Source organism: Chironomus tepperi, unplaced genomic scaffold (assembly GCF_022539635.2).
Source record: "Chironomus tepperi strain 1889 unplaced genomic scaffold, CSIRO-AGI_Ctep_v1 contig_85, whole genome shotgun sequence".
NCBI lineage: Eukaryota > Metazoa > Arthropoda > Insecta > Diptera > Chironomidae > Chironomus > Chironomus tepperi.
The window spans coordinates 2999713-3019284 of NW_027226207.1; the positions used below are offsets into that span (position 1 = coordinate 2999713).

The window sequence follows — 19572 nt, forward strand, 5'->3', positions numbered from 1 at the left end:
GAAATTTCCAATTTCGAAAGTGAAATTTTTAATTTCGAAAGTGAAATTTTCAATTTCGAAAGTGAAATTTTTGAATTTCGAAAGTTAATTTTTTTAAAACGATCACTGATTCAATTTAAGTTTGGAATCTCATAAGTTTAGAATTCCTCTCCTTATCGTCCTTGAGTTCAACATCCTCTCAATCGCCCTCATTCCTCAAGCTCCCACATCAAGCGAATTTCCACAGCAGCTCAACAATACCCAATCATAGCAGATTATTAAAACAGTATTAATTATCTTTCCTTCCAACCAATTCCACCATAGTAAGTAATTACATAATCAACTTTGTGATTTATCCTGACAATCCCAATTATTTCAAGTAAGGGTTTTTTACATCCACGACATAAAAAAAAAAACTTTACAAATGAAAAGTTTTCATGTTTTTGTATCTTCTATGCTCTTGAATGATTAATGGCTTTTCTTTGAATTGAAATAAATTGAGCTTAAATTTATTACAAATGTTTTTTCATATGATTCTGCACAATGCTCAAGGAGTTAGACAGCTCAACAACTGAATAATAAATTTACTTTTCTTGTATCGATGGAGTAAAAATTTTTAACATAAATATTTATTGAGAATGGGATATGGAGCTTGATGATTCATTTGAGAGTGTAGTAAGGATTATGTACCGAGCAACAAATGCTAAGTGCTAAGAACTTGGATTGAGTGATGGCATTGACTACAATGCTTTTTGAAGCAGTGGTGGCAACCTATGTGGTGAGCAACATCCAAACCGGATATGGTATACGATTCATGTTCTGTATTTAGGACACTCAAGTGTAACGCGGCACATAGTTTGGACAACACTGGAATTTGCTAGAAAGCTCTAAAGCATGATCAATTCCATTCGGGCCAAGTCCATGAATTTCTAGCCTTTAAGCCAGTGTTGTCCAAACTTTTTGGTGCGGCACTGGTATTGACTACAAAGCTCTAAAGCAAGGTCAATCACAATCGATCAAATCCATGACTTTCTATTCTCTAGACTAGTGTTGTCCAAACTATGTGTCGCGGCGATGCACCATGACTTTCTTTTCTCTAAGCCAGTGCTGTCCAAACTTTGTGTCGCGGTACACTAGTGCGTCGTCAAAATCATGAGTAAACTGAATCAATATACTTGAGAATACTCATTTTAGCAAGAATACTCATGAATATGCTCCTTGTCTGCTCCATGTGAGGTTTCTGTCGAGACTTACCACAGTAACCCACAGTACGGCAACACACAAGATGCCCACCACTGCTTTAGAATCCTGACTACACACCCACACTAAAGGGTTTAAGTACACACATCCTTGAGTTGTATACCAAAATTAGGTTATTAGATGTTATTGAAGTATCCATAAATGTTTGACTTTGGAATTTTTAACGATCGATTCCTTTCATTGCCATTTAAAGGAATATTAAATGGCAAAAAGTACCATTAGAATTTATTTGAGTGAGTACTCAATTTTATGGAAATATCGAGGATGTTGAAAAATATTTAAATAAATGATTAAGAAATTCAAACATTTTGACGGCTCACTCTAGACAATTTCAAGACTTAATATTTATTTATTTTTGGGTCTAGAGGAATTGGAAGTAAATAAGCAAATACGGTTCAGAAGATAAAGTTTCCAATAATTTGTAATGAAACATTTTCAATCCTTTATATCCAGAACTCAATTTTTATCCAACAGTAAATTTCCTTTGAAGTTGTTCCTCCCCCAAAAAATATATCGAAACTGAATTCGCAAATTCTCTATTTCTTTATTTATTTGTTCGCAAATTTTTATGCTTCCCCTCCGTACCCAATCTCATTTATTTTGCTATAAATTCTACTTAAATTGAATTGTTTTTTGTTCCTTTTCTTGGAAAATTTAATCAATAAAAAAAAAGCTTGATATTGAGAACAAAAAATACTAATGCTTTCGATACAATTGTTGAAAATTTGCTATTTTATTAAAGTTGAGTAAATAAATCATGAAGGATGCTTGAGAGCTTTGCAAAGTTTTTTGAAATAGTACAGCGACGAGTAATGATCTGAAAATTGCTGGGTAGACAGAGTATTGACGATCAAGAACTAGTTCTGAACGATACGAGCACGTCAAATCACCTTCACGTGTTTCCATCATCCTGGGGATGTAGTGGCGTTCCAAAGGCTACGTTGTGCTACTCTGGGTACTTAACAATACAAATAAATCAGTCAACTATTGAATTAAGTCAGAAATTGTGTATAATTCATATAGAACATCATCAACGTTAAAATCAGGGATGTATTCAGTAGTCAAACCCGTCCCCTTTCTGTCCTTTTTAGGATCATTTCTTCAATTTGTTAAGGTTCATCGTGAAATTGTAGCCAAATTCTTCAAAGAGACCTTATTTGTCATAAACCGAGTTGGTATGACTAGAAACAGCGAAAAAGCATTCGATTCTGTCTTTACTTTAGCTAGAATCGAACTCAGGTCGTTAGAGCGTTAAGCCAACACTCTAACCACTGCGCCACTGCTGATTTTTTACTCTGTCTACTTTTGAGGCAACATTTGTAACTTAAATTCCAAATTTATCTACAATTATAAGCACTACAAATGTTAATGACTCCATACTAACAATTAAGTAAATCAAATGTCCTCAAAATAATTACAATAACCCAACCGACAGACTGGATAATAATTAAATGGAGACATTCAGACGTAAAAAAAATATATTTTACACAGAGGGGTTAGTCGTCGTACTAAACGAATTAATTTTCAACACAATTGGGAGCTCTCAAGATTTTTTGAGGATACAAATAATAATTTTATGCCAACAACAAATTTATGTGAAATTAAGCACGAAGGTAAAAAAACAAAAATATTTTTTTTCCTCTCCTTTTCAGTTCCTGACAGTGCTCGACGTGATGCCAAGAAAAAAAAATGAAAATGTTTGTCAGTTTGTTCTTTTTTGCCTTTGTTGTTGTGAATGCGTGTTAGGCATTAATGTTGTTTTTTTAAGATTCTGTGAGAGTTGTGATAAAGTCTTATGGAAATGATCAATGTCGTGAGCTTCGTTACTTGAAAGGTGATTAATACAAATGTCGTCCGTACACATCAATCATATTAATGCTGTGTGAATGATTTATTAAAATATTATTTTTCTAGTTGGGGTCCGTTTACTTGTTACGTCCAGGTAAGTTGGGGTTGACATCAAAAGTGCGTTCAATGACAATTTTTTGCGTCAAAAGTGCGATCAGTGACAATTTTTCGCATCAAAAGTGCATTCAGTGACAATTTTCGCATCAAAAGTGCATTCAGTGACATTTTTTGCATCAAAAGTGCGTTCAGTGACTATTTTTGCTTCAAAAGTGCGTTCTTTGGCATTTTTTGCATCAAAAGTGCATTCAGTGACAATATTCGCATCCAAAGATCAAAAAAGTCCTTCGCAATCCTTTTACAGTACAAGCATTTACAATTCTTTCCACACAACATTTACTCTACATCCCATAAGTCATGACATAAGCTGAATAAGTGCTTTAAAGAAAAATATTCAACACAAAACCCCTCTTTAGTTCATAAAAATTCGCCTAATAGCAACTCTGAGTATATTATATATTATGTAAGGTACTAAAATTATCCAGCAAGTACAGCGACATGTACGGTACAATAAAAATATTTAATTCCATCAAGGATCCCCTTTTCATAAAAGCTTCACTTCAATTACGGGGCCTCTTTTTATGTCTCAAAAAAAAAGGATAAAAAAAGTAATAAAAGCATATCCAAACTATACACTTAGCGACTCTAAAGTCATTTGACATAGCAATCGCATGAGAAATAAAGCAAATTGTAGAAATAGTCAAGTTGTTCCATTCAACAAACAATCCCCATAACGATGTTACTTTCCATCTCTCTCTCTATTGTACCACTGTTCCTCTAAAAGGGGACTTCTCACGTCATAAGAACGGTAAAAAAGAGGGAAAGGCAGCAGCATAAGAAAAAAACGTTTAAATGTATGATTCTAAATGGATGAGATCTTTCAGCATTCATTCGGTATGCAGCACAGCACGAGTTTGTATTTTATTCTTCCTTTCTCATTCACTCTACAACTTACTTACTGAATCACACATATATATGGATATGAATGGATGTGCATGATGTTCAAATGGAGAGATGAAAATGCTTTACGTAACTATCGCTGGATGATGGTACTGAATGGTGGTTTTGAATTTTTCTAGATGAACTTTTATGAATTTAATGATCAAAAGATTAAGAGAACGAAGAAGAAAAAAGAGAATCTGGAGGGTTGTGTCTGAAATTTTATTACTTATTTTATAGCTCCTTTATCGATTGGACCTTTTTGATAATTTTTGAATTAAAGCGAATGAAACTAGCTTTATGATGGTGAACTTTAAGTTTGTAGCTGCAGAGAATTTAATATGAATTGAGAGCTGGCAAGTTGAATAATGCTGGATGTGCTGAATTCAGCAGAGTCTAATATTTATGATTGTCGCTGAATTTAGCATTGCTCAATAGTTTAAAAAATGCTGAATTCATGCATAATGAGTTTTGTTAAAATAACTGAATTTAGAAAAGGAGAATGATACTGAATTCAGCAGTGCTTAATTCAGTTTTGCTGAACAGGTTAGAATCCCCTGAATTTAGCTGAACTCAATAATGCTGAATTCAGCTAAACAAAATATTGTTCAATTCAACTGTATTAAAAAGCACTGAATTAACTGAACTGAATAGTACTGAATTCAACTGAGCTGAATAGAATTGAGTTCAGCTGAATTAAATACAGTTGAGATTGGCTGAAAACTGATGAGTTAAGTTGAACTAAAAAGTGTTGTACTTAATTGTGCTAAATTTAACAGACCTAGATAGTTCTAAATTCATTAAAGTTAAACAGTACTGAATATTCTGAATTCACCTGAGCTGAATATTGTGAACTAAGTGGAGCTGAATTTGTGGATTCAGCAGAGCTGAATTTTGTGGATTCAGCAGAGCTGAATTCAGTTAGCTAAATAGTTTGAAAGCTCTAAACTTAAATTTTCTCATGATTTATATCACAATTCTTATATTTCATTATATCAATCCCTCCAACCACCGTTGTCTACTGAGACTACCTCAATTCACAGCTCATTACATCATCGATTCCAAAAAAAAACGAGAATTTTGACTGATAACAGCTTCAGTTGAGCAAAATGTCTCTGATTGTTCTATTCAGATGGGGCTTGAAACTTTTCAAGAGTAAAATTATTTTCACATTTCTTTTTTTCTAGGACAAAATGAGCTAAAAGTTCCTGTCAAGTGTTTGCCGAGAAAATTAAAAAAAAGAGAATCTCCTCAAACAACTTTCAATTTCCGAAGTAAAGCGAGAAAGAAAAAAAAGTTTGAAATCCTTTCAAGAGTTTTAAAAAACTTTAATAATTTCCGAGCTCTTTGTCCCTTTTTTTTCTCTTTTTTTCCATCCATTCCAACCCTCCGCTGCCATCGTTATCGTCGTTCATTTTTATTATGGATATACATACACATGTACAGCGAATGATATGGAATTGAAATAAAAAGACAGCAATGTATAATAGAATCCCTCAAGGCGCCTATTCAAGTGGCTTTCCTACTATTTTTTTTCTTTGTAATTCCTATTTCTTCAATTCTCGTCGTTGCTATACAATTCTAAAATGGAATGTAACATAATAGCACAAGAAATTATGAAACGATATGCATTGAAATAGAAAGCATGACATTTATTCATATAGAAATTGGCTAAATGTAAAAAAGAAAATATTGAGGCAGGCATAGAATAATGTATGTGACTCAGAACTTGACCTAAATTTAACGACGATATAATTAAAATCAATTAACCTAGAAAGTGCTGATGGTAAATTTATATACATTTTTTGTATTGTGATGCAGTTGAATGGAAATGTTTACGCTCTTTTTCGATACTTTTTTTTCAGTGGAAATGATGTGAAAATTTTTTGAACCATTTTATGGGTCCTCTGATCGTTTGTATTATATTCAGCTCAACCATAGTGCATAAAATTTATTTTTATGGATGGAAAATTTGTTTGGATGAATTTTTGATTGGTTGTTGTTGTTTTAATGCGGTTTGTCCTTCGGGATGTAATTTTAATTGGTTGATGTTTATTCGTTAAATTCGAGTTTGTGACTTGTTTTGTTCTGATTGGTCCATATTTGCATAGTTTTAAGTAAATTCGCTTAGTTTCGTTCACTTTTGTCTAATTTTATTAAATTGTCGCTCAGTTTTTTACAATGTTGCTCAATTTTGTTTTAATTTTTGCTAAATTAAGATCAATTTTGCTCAATTTAATTAAAATTGCTCAGTTTTTAAATTGTTCGCTCAGTTTATTAAATTTTTAACTCAATTTTGATCACATAAAATTTTGCTCAATTTTATTCAATTTTGCTCAGTTTCATAAATTTAGTTGCTCAATTTTGATATTATTGCTCAATTTTATTCAAGTTTAAGTTCAATTTTGCTCAGTTTAGTAAATTGTTGCTCAGTTAACTAAATTGTTGCTCAGTTTTTCCTAATTTTTCATCAAATTTGCTCAATTTTAATTAAGTTTCTAAGTATCTTAAAGCATTCATCAATAGATAAACACCAAAAAGTCATTGAATCTACAAATTTTCAAATTACATCACTTCCAGTCCTAAAGACACCGTCTTCCAATAAATTTCTTACTTCCATCTCCAATAATACAGAAAAATAGCATCCATAAAATGAGGAATATTTAACAGTTAAATAATTTTTCTCTCTTATGCCTTATTTTTTACAAATTTCTCTCTCAAATTTCCCTTTTCAGTAACGGAGTAAAGCATCAATATAAGTATCATAAATATCCAATTTATAGCATAGGTCGTTTCACTTTCCAAAAAGGATATTGATTACTTCCACCGACATCGGCATCGGTTGCTACTTCTGCTGTTGTTTATACGAGAAATTTGATACAGATGTGCATGATTCACTACATTACACATTACTTTTACTTTTCTTCTTTTGGCTTATTTTAAAAACAGAATTTTAAAGGAGCTGTTTTTTCGTGTGCTTGCGAACTACGGTGGGTGGATGATAGGCGTTTAATAGAAAAAACAATTTTGATTTGGGTTGTTTTATGACATGTGGTGAAGGAAATGGATTGTAAAGGTTGAATTTGAATTTGAAGTTATTTTTAGGGAAAATGAGAAATTGTGAATTGCAGAATTATTTCTGGGCAGTACAGGATGTTCACTAAGGCAACGCTAAGTGGCCATATTAACGATTAGACTAGTTGTTGGAAACTTTTTTGTGTTACAGGATATCTTGGTGGGACCAAAACTATACGTAGTATCCTGAAACTACCAGTAAAACTCCGAGACTACCCGTAAAATACCGAGACTACCCGTAAGATCCCGATACTACCCGTGAAATACTAAAACTACCCGTAAAATCCCGAAACTATCAGTAAAATCCCGAGACTACCCGTAAAATCCCGAGACTACCCATGAGATCCTGAGATTACCCGTCAAGTCTCGGTCTCGGACTTACTCACATGGCATGCGGTTCATGGCATTTCCCCATAAAATTGGCATCATACAGGTTGCCCACCATTGAGTTAGACGCAAAAGTTGCTCTAAGTTTCTCTGACAACTCCATGACGACTGATCTTGACCCAATTTACATCGAAATATGCGGTTAGTCGCATTTCACTGCTTAAGATTGATGCCATGGGTACTTTGAACAGCTGTAGAGTGTATATTCAGTGTTCAGCTCTATTCTATCAAGTTTGTTAGACTATATTTGAGAATATTGGCACATAATCCATCAAAATCAACCAAATGTAACACATGAACTCAATTCAGCACACCTTTAATCCTTTGATACACATTTCTTAATGATAATGCGGTAAATATCTCTTAAAATCCCTAAACTTTTAAGAAAATTATCCTCATATCCTCCTTTGACAACAGAGAAATTTGCAAAAAGATTAAAGAAAAGTTTACACAATAATGCAATATAAATGCTAAAAAAACATAAATTGAGGATGAAAAAGCAGAACGGTTCTTGAGCTCTAAACCTAATTGTATTGAGGCGGATTTTGTTGCGAAAACTTTCAAGTACTTTCCAAACATTTCAACTCATTAGCATTTATACGAAGATGTATGCATTGGGATTTGAAGGGTCTCGAAAGTTTTTCCTCTCTCGCATTTTTTTTTTTCAAAAAGGTACATGCCGTGTGAATCTGCATAAATATTGGAATTTTACATACAGATCAAACGCAGACACGTAATCACTTTTAATATCTCAATATTACTGTATACCTATATTGAATAAAATTTGTGATGATAATTCACTTATTGCTTTATTGAATCTCATTTCATTTTCAATTTCATTACACGTGATTTTTTGTTTTTGGCAGGGTTGATCAGTCATGGAAATGCTCAATTAAGAGTGGTATGAAGTCACATATTAAGCTGCGATCATCCACTTTATTGGCCATTTAGGAGACTCCTCTGGATCCCTTCTGATTATGCTACTGAAGGCTAGCCTACACTGGATGTCAGTTTCTCCCCTGATGCTGGATCCTACTAGAGTCTTGTTTCTGGTCTAGAAGTGACCTGGATCCTACTGGATCTTGTTTTGTGGGTCTGATGCTCCCTGGATCCTACTAGATCAGTTTCTCCCCTGGATGCTACCCTACACTAAGTCTTGTTTCTCCCCTGATGCTGACCTACACTAAAGTCAGTTTCTCCCCTGATGCTACTCCTACATTAGAGTCAGTTTTGTTTTTTTTGTACATGCCGTGTGAATCTGCATAAATATTGAATTTTACCACAGATCAAACGCAGACACGTAATCACTTTTAATATCTCAATATTACTGTATACCTATATTGAATAAAATTTGTGATGATAATTCACTTATTGCTTTATTGAATCTCATTTCATTTTCAATTTCATTACACGTGATTTTTTGTTTTTGGCAGGGTTGATAAGTCATATGAGTAGTTCAGCAGAAAGTGGTATGAAGTCACATATTAAGCGCGATCATTCACTTTATAGGAATATTTAGGAGACTCCTCTTCCCCTCCTGATTATGCTACTAAGGCTAGCCTACACTGATGTCTGTTTTGTTCCTGATTCTCCCCTACATTAGAGTCAGTTTCTCCCCTGATGCTCCCCAACACTAGAGTCAGTTTCTCACCTGATGCTTCCCTACACTAGAGTCAGTTTCTCCCCTAATACTTCCCTTCACTAGAGTCAGTTTCTCCCCTGATGCTCCCCTACACTAGAGTCAGATTCTCCCCTTATACTTGGCTGCAATAGAGTCAGTTTCAGTCTCTGATACACAATCCAACACCAACCACACCTGTTCATTCCACCTTCCCAAAAATCCACTTCTGTTCATCATTCAACATCACAATCATTATTGAAATTGAAATCAATTAAGTATTTATAACAAGCATTTCATCCCGCAATGACAGAGCCAATAATAATTCTGGAATTTTATTTTCATTTCATTTCATGATGTTTTAATTTCATTTGATACAATTTATTATGTGCTTATTGATGCTGTTATTCTTGGTAAATTAATGATCTTGAAATTATAATACCCAATTGTGTTCGTATACTGTAAAAAGTTTTTAAGCTCATTGTGCATTTAAAATTTGAAATTTAAATTGATTTATTTAAGGTTTTGACATTGTTTTCATGGCAGTCAGATGGCGTGCGCATAGAGTATGGCAGTTAGCATATACTTGGGTGTTACTTGGGTGTCAGTAATAGTTTGTGCTGATCGGGATTGACTCGAAATGAGAGTTTGATGATTTGGAAGCTTCAGTAATGAACCCCTTCCCTTTGGATATGCTCCAAATTGGATTCGAGTTGTTCAAGCTACAAATTCCATTGTTATGTTATCGGACGGCTTAAACTCTATACAATCAATGGTAGGCAAGTTTGGTTGGACACTTTGATGATTAGCTTCGATCGATACCGAATATGACATACGGTTCATGACTTTTCCTGAACATTCTGTCGACATACTAATGCAGTGGTTGACAACATGTGTGCAATGGTAAAAAGACGAGTTGCCCACTACTGCACTTGTGTCCCACAGCACACAAGTAACCCACAACTGCATTCTATATTGTTTTGTCATTAAAAACATAAAGTCAGTATACCCTAGCAACCAAATGACATCTGTTTCTGAGAAAAGATTGTATAAATCCGGACACCCACAGCATATCTCAAGCTACACTTCTAGACAACGCAAGTGAATGAACTCATTTAAGTAGTTTACAAGTTTGTCACCATCCTTTTCATGAGACAAAAATCCAATTTTAAAATAATTCTATCCACTCCAATTAATTCCAACAAAGTTTTTCCAGCATCTAGACACTTAATGCTCATTTAGATCTTAATATTAAATAGTAAACAGAATTAAGTTCCAGCTAAAAATTTCCAAATTAAAACAATTACAAATGTGAAAAAGTTTTGTGAATCAAATCAAGCATCAAATTAAGCATGAAAAAGTTTTTTGTCTTCATCCTCCATCCATCCGCCATCATCCAAAAAAATATTTATTTTAGATCTGTTTAAGCAAGAAATTCTTGTGCTCAACAGTGTTGCATAAGCCACTTGTCTTGATAAATTCATACTAATACACACTCAAGCATTGACTTCAAGTGCTTAGTGTAAATAAATACTCTTCAAAAAGGAACACAGCAGCTCGTAATTCGCAAAGTTCGGTAAACAACACAAATTTTTTTGCGCCTTCTTATTTTTCCAATTTTTTTTTTCCTCTCGTCTCGATTGAAAATTGAGAATGTCATTTTTGTCTCCTCTTTCCATTCCTCGAACTGCTCCTGCTGCTGTTGCTGTGTGTGTGCTTTTCATTTCATGACATTTGGAAAAAACAATTCGTCTATAAAAGTTTTTTAATGAAATTTTATTCCTTTTTCAATATCGAAGATATATCCACAAATGTGATGACGATGACTGACATGAATGATGTGCTAAGATTGGGTTTTTTTTTGAGCTTTAGGAATTTTATTTGACGAGACTTGGAAGTTTTTCAGGTGTCAGATAATTTGGATGATATGATGGGGAGGAAATAATGGAATTTTCTTGTTGTTTTGTGATTTTCCTTGAATTTTGAGAGTTTTTTGACATGTTTTCTTGAACTTTAAAGGTTTTGCTAAACGTCTTCTATTGATTTGATATGAGAAATTAAAGATCTGTGGCTGAACCTTTATCATTTGTGTCGCTCGATAAAACACTTTGTCCAGTCGGTCTATCGGCTATCGTCAAAAATCCTTTAACCAGACGTCATAGAATGCTACCTAAGCTTTGTTAGATCAGTTCAATTTGAATAATTTTTGCATCAAATTGTCTTAAATCTAGTAATCATTTTAAATTCGATAATTCATGCTACGGACATGTCGAAATAATCCGTTATTTTTCGTTTGAATTTCAAAATAACCGTCAAATTTTCACTAATTTTAGTTAATTTTCACTGAATAACAAGGTTTAATTGATCAATTCTTGTAGATCAATCTTTAGCTAAAATAGATGATTAATAATGTTGAAATTAGACAAAAATATGCAAAAAATTCCAAATTCGACACAAGGTCGACTTTTTTCAAAAATGTCGACTTTTTTCGACACTGGAATGTCCGTAGTATGCGATAATTAATGATCTAAATTCCATTTGAGTACATGCTTGAAGTTGGCTTTGAATGAAAAATTTTTACTCGAAATTTTTACAGAAACTTTTCAAATTCTTCAAAGCCGTTAGAAAATTTGAATTGCAAAAACAAGTTAATTGATCAATTCTGGGACGTAAACTGTAAGTTTGCAGTTTTGGACGAACTATAAGTTACAGTCGAACTATAAGTTACTTTACAAAAGCAATTTGTCTATTATAAAATCAAAAAGTTGCAATAAAATTGGCATAAAAATTAATATTGAAGAATCATCAAGGTTCGAATCCTTAAAATTGTAATGATTTCCGAATCAAACATAATCGCTAGTTATTGACTTTTTTGTTATTTTTTCATCCCTTATCCTCTTCTTCCTGAAAATCGAACAAATCAAGTGAACAATCCCTAACTAGGTCAATGATCCCTTTTAATTACATAAAAATTTCTACCAAACCGTTCTAATTCTCAACACAAAAACTTCCCTTCCAAACCCTCTTTTTACACTCTTATCTTCCTTAATTCCTCCTCGAAAAACGACAAAAAGACATTGAAGTTAAAAATGAGAATTTTTTGTTCATTTTAATTGGATTTCTTTATCGGATGATGTCCAATGAGTTGCACTTTACAAGAGCAAAAGAAAGAGACAACGATGAGGAACGAGTATGTACAATAAAAATTAAGTAGATCACTAAAATAAGTTAAAATTACCTTTCTTTTTATGCTGTATAATTTGACTCGAAACGAGAAAGTTTTCTTCTTCTTTATTTTATTTTTTACAAGTATTAGGACTTATTCCTTCTTTTTTATGTACATAATCCTTTTTCAAATGCGTTGAAGTTTCACTTAATTAGGTCTGCACACTTCCAACACCGTCTTTTTAATTTTTATTTCTCACTTTTCTGGATTAAAAAAATTTCACATTTTTATTGACACATTTTCAGCAGGAATTTAAGCATTTTTTGGATTGAATTAATGGATCCAATGAAATTCCATTCACGTAGCTTGATAGTCCAAACAATGAATCTCGTTAAAATCATATTCATTGATGTCTATCAGCTTTCATTAATTAAAAATTTTACTATGCAAATGGAAATTCTCGGAAATTAATGCTGCATCATAATTAATTATAAATGCATTATTACGAATAAAGCATCGCATGATGGAATGCTCACTGGTAAGTATGTGACTCAATTAAAAGCTTTGATATATATGGACGAGGTAATGAAGCTGCATAAAGAGTTTATAATTTATTTTGGGAGGTGAATTTATGTATTAAAGGAATTTACTATAAGGGGTCGTTCACATGTTACGTAATGCTCTTGGAAGTGAGCTGTTTGCTACTCGGAGTCATGAAATATGACTGTCGCAGTTAAGCATGGAGTTGATGTCTTTTAAAAGAGAATCTTAAGAATCATATTTGAACCTAACAAGGAGTAAATGTAGGAACAATGCGAAAATCTATCTGATATCTAGAGAGGCTGACACTGTAAAACGTATTGAAGTGAACATGCTACAGTGGGTTTTACTAACACTGGATATGCTATTAGTAGTCCTGAATGAGCTTGTCTAAATATTGGTTCTTGAAATCGACAAGCTGTAGTCTGCAATAGAGCAAGATTCAAGTAACATTTGAGCCCGATCGATACACATTGGAGAGTTGCCTTCATGGCGACTCAGAACCAAGTAGCAGCTTTTTAGCAAATTTGATGGTTTATGCCTTATAAGGGCAACATTTCAATATGTCCAGATTAAGGAATGAGACCATGGATTACAATTAATCTGTATTGAAAAGTAAGTAAGTAAGTAAGTCAGCTGTTAACTAAGATTTAGAGATGATCAATAACAACTAATCATCATCACAGTCACTTCTACCCTACCAAAATATTGCAAATATTGTTCCAAAATCACTAATTTTTGAATCAAAATAAATCAACCAAAATATCATCACAAAAGCTTCCAACAATCTCTTCCCCTTTTTTCATAAACACTATACATTATAATTGAATGATCCCATGAGAAATTATGGTATTTTTTATCATCAGCTTTCATAGCATCATAATAAATATAAATGTAAGACAAACTAATTATCATAATTTTGCTAGATAAAAATACACAAAATTTCCATAAATGCCTAAAATAATATCTTAAAAATAACAAATAATTTTCTGGCTGGATTGAATGTAAATATTATGTCATGCATTATTGGCATGAATGATTTCATGGAATATTTAAAACTTTTTTAAACCTTTTTATCGGAGGTTTGGTTTTGCATGGAAAAGTTGGCTCAACCTGATAATTCAATAATTTTACATTAAACTTTTTTTTTTTAAAAAAATTCACTTAGTTGCACAAAATTCATTTACTTGCTAATTAGCTGCTAACTGCAGCTATCTACTCAGATTTTTTTAGAGATTTACATTCAATCATAAAGTTTGTCATAAACTTTTCAAAATTAAATTAAGTTTAAAAAACAATTTTTTTAATTAACCTGAATGAAACTTTATCCGGGATGTTCATAAATGATGTCTGTTGATAAATAACAGCCTATTTTGTGCCACAAAAGTTTTATGAAAATATTGATAAAGATATTGTTTTGTTCACTTATTACGTAACTTGAAAACAAGTTTTTTAGGAAGAGTTTCAGAAGCTGTTGTATTAACTGTATTTTCATTTTGCGGTGTAATGTTAGCTGTGTGTCTAAAATGAGTTTCTTGGAACTTCACAAGATTGCGAAATTTTCAAAATTGCCAAAATTATTCATTTCTACATTTGAAAAGTCAAAAATTCTTAATTTTAAATAATTTTTTGATAAAACTTTTGCCAAATATTTTTATCGTGTTGAAGTTTGAAGCTTCAATGAAAATCAAAAAGATAATTATTGAATTTGATCATTTTTTTAATTTTAAGATTTTTTTGAATTTTTTGAAATTTTTGATTTTTTGAATTTATGAATTTTACAAGTTTTCTAATTTTGAACTGGTGAATTAATTTTAAAATCTGTTGTTAAGAACGAAGAACTTGAAATTTGCTTGCACAGCCCGAATTAAATTTAAATTTCATATGGAATCAAGTAGATTCTTTTCGATTTTTTCATACAAAATAAGAATCAATTTCAAACTCTGCAAATTTTATAATCAAAACAAACAAAGAATCGCTCTTAAGTAATCTGCTGGTTTTTTTGCAATATTAAACTATATTCTCTGCCTGTTGGTTTTTTATGCAAAATCTCGGCTCAATTCTATTTGACTCCATATAAAATTCGAGTCAACTTCAAGCTCTGGAGTAAATGATTCCATTGTGACATATATTAACAAGTCTAAACATCTACAAAAATAAATCCAACCACAAAATGCTTTATTATCCTCAAAATAATATCAACAGCTTCTCATTATTATCAAAAGTCATCATTTATTAATTTTTTCATAATAAATTTCCATCATCAATCCACAAAATTCATCATAAAAAAACAATCAACAATAGCAAAAATTCCTGCTAGAAAAAAATGCGCTCTAGCCACAACACTTACATCCGAAAAAAAAACAAGAAAAACTTTTTCACAGTTTCTTTTTTTTATGTAACAGTCAGTATATATTCGAGTTCGCGCTGAGAAAATAAAAAATCCAAGTTTTGAGTTCTGTTCTATAAACTATTCCACCACACAAAAAGAATATAAATTGTTAATGTTGCTTACACAAATGGATAATTAATGTGCTTTTTTAAGATTCACTGAAAATTCGTCTCTTGGGTTGGGTTAAAATTTTCTTTTCAATTATCAATCATTTTTCTTCTTTTCCATTCCTTCCACAAATTTTGTTTTCACTTTTATTGAGTATGAATATTTTTTCCGAGCTTATTTTCCTTCAATTCCGAACCGAATCAATCGAATTTAACAAATTTTTCCGAACTTTTCAATCCTTTTCACTTACAAAAAAAAACATTTTTTTTTTCATCAAATTTTTCTTCTTTTTGTTATTTTTTTGACTCTTTGTTCACAAAAAAAACTACGAGAGACAGGACAGAACACAAAAAGCTCCCGCATTCATTCCACTTCTTTAGTCGAATGATGGAAAAATCTCGAGAATGAGATGAAAATTTTTAGCTCTCAAATGTTTTTCTCACAGGGGTGGGGCGAAAGCATTGAGCTGATGCTTAACATGAGAGAAAGTTTTTAAGGTTTTGTTTATGTGATGATGCTGTGAACAAGTTTTGTGTCAATTTTGAGATGAAAACTGTTATAAAACATTGAATGTTTTGAATTTGATGTTTTTTGTTTTGTTTTTAATGTTTTATGATGAATGTTTTGGATTATTTCAAGGATTTTCAATGCTCATGAATTTACAATGTTTTTGTAAAGTTGTAAAGCTTTTTTCGATGTTTTCAAACTTTTTTCAAAGTTTTAAAGCTTTTTTTCATTGTTCTACAATGTTTTCAATGACATTCTCAATGTTTTACACATCTATCCAATGTTTTACATCTTTTTTCTCAATTTATCTCAAGAATTTTCCAAAATTCTCACATCATTCCCAATAACCTCGAAAAATTCTCCAGCATCACACGAAGGTTTGCTTAAACTTCCAAATTCTCTCTCAGAAAAAGCTCTTCCAATTTTTCTTTTTGCTCAGAGCAATTTTTACGAATTTTATTTTGACTAACTTTTACTAATGCACATCAATTCATCTTGATTTTCATTTTAAATGGGTTTTACTTATTTCCAACTCTGATAATGTATAAAGAAAACAAAAACGATGGATAAAGAAGAGAAGTAAGAGTTATTTTTGGGGTTGTTGAGGCATGAATACGGAGCTTTAAATTCATGCTGTTTTCAGTTTTGAAATTCCGATACTTTGTGTCAATAGATCAAAATGGTGAGAAATATTTACAGAACTCTTTTAAAATATCATTCAAATTGATTTGATTTAAAAAAGCCTCAAACATTTTGCATGCTGTGATTGTTGCTAAAAAAGGCAACGTTAACCTTTTATTGCGATATTCAACCTTTATTGAGTGATACAATATTGAATAAAATAAAAACATGTAAACTTCGCTTCGGTTTCTATGGTGTTAATTGGAATCAATCAAAGTCACCATGGCATATTTTAATATTGTTCATTAAAGAACACAGTGTCGGTGCCAGAGATAATCAATCATAGTCGAGACTAGCAATAGCTTAAGAGTGCATATTATCATGAAAATGCTTGCCAATGCTACGCCACTGACTATTTAAAATAATAAAACACAGATTGATTTAACAAATAATTGAAATTAAAAATCATAGTTTAACTATAGTTATGGGATTCCTGTGAATTAATTTTTGTAACCAAATATCACCCACAAATGTGGGTTTTTCAAAAGCTTTTCATCATCATCATTTATGGCATCGATTGGTATTAGTCAAATATTAAATTTCCAATCAGTCTATGGATTGCAGTTATATATGGCAATGCAGGCAGTATATTATAAAATTTAAATTAATTCTTTAGAATCTCTAAAAGCCTTACAATAGTTTACAGCAGTGTTGTTTTGCTGCGGCGCACTAGTGTGTGCAAGTCGTTTTCATCGCTGCTTACCTCCAAGATATGTCGTGGCACAAAACCTTCTAATGGAAGGGTTTTAATAAAGTTTTGAACCACCAACTCACTTCAAACACAGATCCACAGCATATAACAATACTTAATGTAACTATGTTTCTATTTGGAGCATTGGTTTCAACAAAAGGCTTCAGATTTGAATCTATGGCTGGCTCTGTAATCTAGTTTGTACAAATTCCCTGTGCGCACGTTGAGCTGACTTTCATTTTTCACTTTTCTGCGCCAAAAAGCTTTTAAAACTCCTGGTCGCCGTTTCCCTTGCAGATTTCAACCAAGGGCGGTGGAACAAACTTGTGATTCTGTCCCAGCAATGACATTCTCTATTCAGCAATACTTCCTCATCTAAATCTCCTTATTGTTGTCTTGTTGACCTGATATTTAAATTTTCCAGATTCCCAGTCCATTTCCCTTTTACCATACCCTTAAATCCATACGACAACACCCTCCTTTAAATTCCATTTACCTTGAACAACCCACAAAGATAAAAGCGTCTGCAACCAGCATTCGTTACCATCAAAGCCTTATCTATGTAGATCACAGCACAGACAAATGATTTATTCAACTTGAAAGTAGCTGATGATATCTCGACACTTAAGCAAAGTGAACACGTAGATGTATTCTTTTTGCCAGCTAAAAATGCTCTTAAAAGGGTTCATAGATGTACGACAACGATATTGTGTGTGTGTGTGTGTGCGGGTGAGTGAAGGAGGATGAAGAAGAATGAGTTAATGTAAAAAAATGGAAAAAAAATGACTGCTTCTTCTTAAAATGCTCTTTTCTTTTTTATGCATTAGAAATGTCAGTGTAGTTCAACGTTGAATTATTGCTTTTACGTTCCAATGTTAACTGATATTGTTCTACATTTAAAGATGCAGAATACTTCCAACAATTTTTCATTGATTTTTATTCTTATTTTTTTCATTTTTCATGCCAAGAAGACACAGACTTTAAGAATGTTGTACATTATCTATTCAGACATATTGATAGGAGAGATGGCATAAAGAAATTCAATAATCAGCATAAAAGCACATTAGGACGCCTTCGTTTCCTATCGGGAGTTCTTCAATATTTTAATAAAATATGAAATTTATGTGACTTTATCGTTCACAGCATGACATACGCCTTTAAAATTGCATGTTTTCCTTAAAGAGTTGGTCTCTATTAAGGATGAATGGCTGACTTATTAAATGGTATTTATTGACAGTTTTTGTGGTTGCAAAATTGTTATGTTGATTAGTACCTAACCATAATGTGTAGTAATCATAATATAATTGGCTTCTGATTTGTCATTTAACTTTAAAGTACCACAGGAGCTTTATTAATGATTATTGATGGCTAAATACTGAGGTTTATGAGGTAAAATAGTTTATATGTGTGAATATTGTGTATGTTTGCATGATTTGTATGTTTAGAGTTAATTTCTGTAGAGCAGTTGGTTCTGAGAAACTGAATAATCAAGCCTCAAGCTGGTGAGGTGTTGATATCATGCTGGATATGCTGGTGTTACTCTGTTTAATAGAGTTTCAAATCACAATATTACTTCTATGATTCTGAGTGGATTAGTTTTAATGTGAGTAGGTATATGTCGTGTTCCAGGCACGACTAGGCACGCATCTAGACAGAGGCGTATTCAGGAGAAGTCTAGGAGTCAACTGTTGTGACTCCCCTCCTTTTTTTGGAATTTTTTCAAATTTTCTGTGGATTTCAAAAAATCCTGAATACCCTCCTGAGTACGCCATTGCATCTGGACGATTTTAGCAATCTTAACGACCAGAGCTCAAAGTCGAACTAAATTTTGAATGGAATAGTTGACTCAAGTCGACTCGACTCCATATAAAATTTGAGTCGACTTCGAGCTCTGGTTAACCTTAGAACTAGACATGCATCTACACCGATAACATCCTGTCCACTCAGGAATGCTTCTCTCTCTTTGATACTTTACTTAATAACATATTCCTCGGTAGTATAGTGGTGAGTATCTCAACTTACCATACCTGCAGTACCCACCTGTCCATTTAACATCGCCTCTATGATTGATGGTCCATATGCATCCTTCAACTTACCAAACCTTTAACACACAAAAAGCATCCATTTATTTATTGCAATGCTAAATGGGATAATAAAATTTGTTCCTTTCTCTTCTTCCTTGTATGCTGTCTATTCAGCATAGACAAAAGTTCAGGAGATTTTTTGTTTTGAGCCTTCTTTTTCATACTCTTACATTAAGAATGTTGTGGATTGTGCGGTATGTAAATTTTTCGTACTTTCTAATAAAGGTAAAGCAACCTCTA

At 32.5% G+C, this 19572-nt stretch overlaps 1 protein-coding gene across 1 annotated transcript in view; it reads right to left on the bottom strand.

The window, feature by feature from the left end:
* Nmdar1 (NMDA receptor 1) overlaps positions 1–12539 on the bottom strand; it is a 96145-nt gene extending 83606 nt beyond the window's left edge. Inside the window, exon 1 of the mRNA XM_070634830.1 lies at positions 12402–12539. The gene's annotated coding sequence lies outside the window, so the exon portion shown is untranslated. The remainder of the gene's footprint in view (positions 1–12401) is intronic.
* Positions 12540–19572: the final 7033 nt, after the last annotated feature.